The sequence below is a fragment of the Tupaia chinensis genome, unplaced genomic scaffold (assembly GCF_000334495.1).
Source record: "Tupaia chinensis unplaced genomic scaffold, TupChi_1.0 Scaffold000197_1, whole genome shotgun sequence".
Taxonomy (NCBI): Eukaryota; Metazoa; Chordata; class Mammalia; order Scandentia; family Tupaiidae; genus Tupaia; species Tupaia belangeri.
Window position 1 is genome coordinate 4,630,996 of NW_006159672.1, and position 319 is coordinate 4,631,314.

At 36.1% G+C, this 319-nt stretch overlaps 1 protein-coding gene across 1 annotated transcript in view; it reads right to left on the minus strand.

Moving 5' to 3' along the window:
* Positions 1-319, minus strand: part of TCERG1L (transcription elongation regulator 1 like) — a 249,209-nt gene that overhangs the window by 29,619 nt on the left and 219,271 nt on the right. The gene's annotated exons all lie outside the window — the stretch shown is intronic.

Genomic DNA, 319 nt, shown 5'->3' on the forward strand with positions numbered 1-319 from the left:
ATCCACATGGGCAAAAGCTTTTTCTACACCATCCTGGAGACATTTTTTCTGGTAGACTCTGCCTAGTTACCACACAGGGGTTTTCACATACACTTAGAAGGGTTGCCCAAAACACCCCCACACACTTTTCACATTCTTCTTTTCTTTCCTTCAAGACAAGAAGCAGGGACTCTTATATTGATTTGCCCCCTTGTTCTTAAGTCATTTAGCATCTGGATGTCACTTAACCTAATCCATAATTCAATTTTGTATGCTGTAAAAATGTAGAGTGATTCAATGTAAATGTTTACAAAGCAATAATAATAATAATAAAAATTAC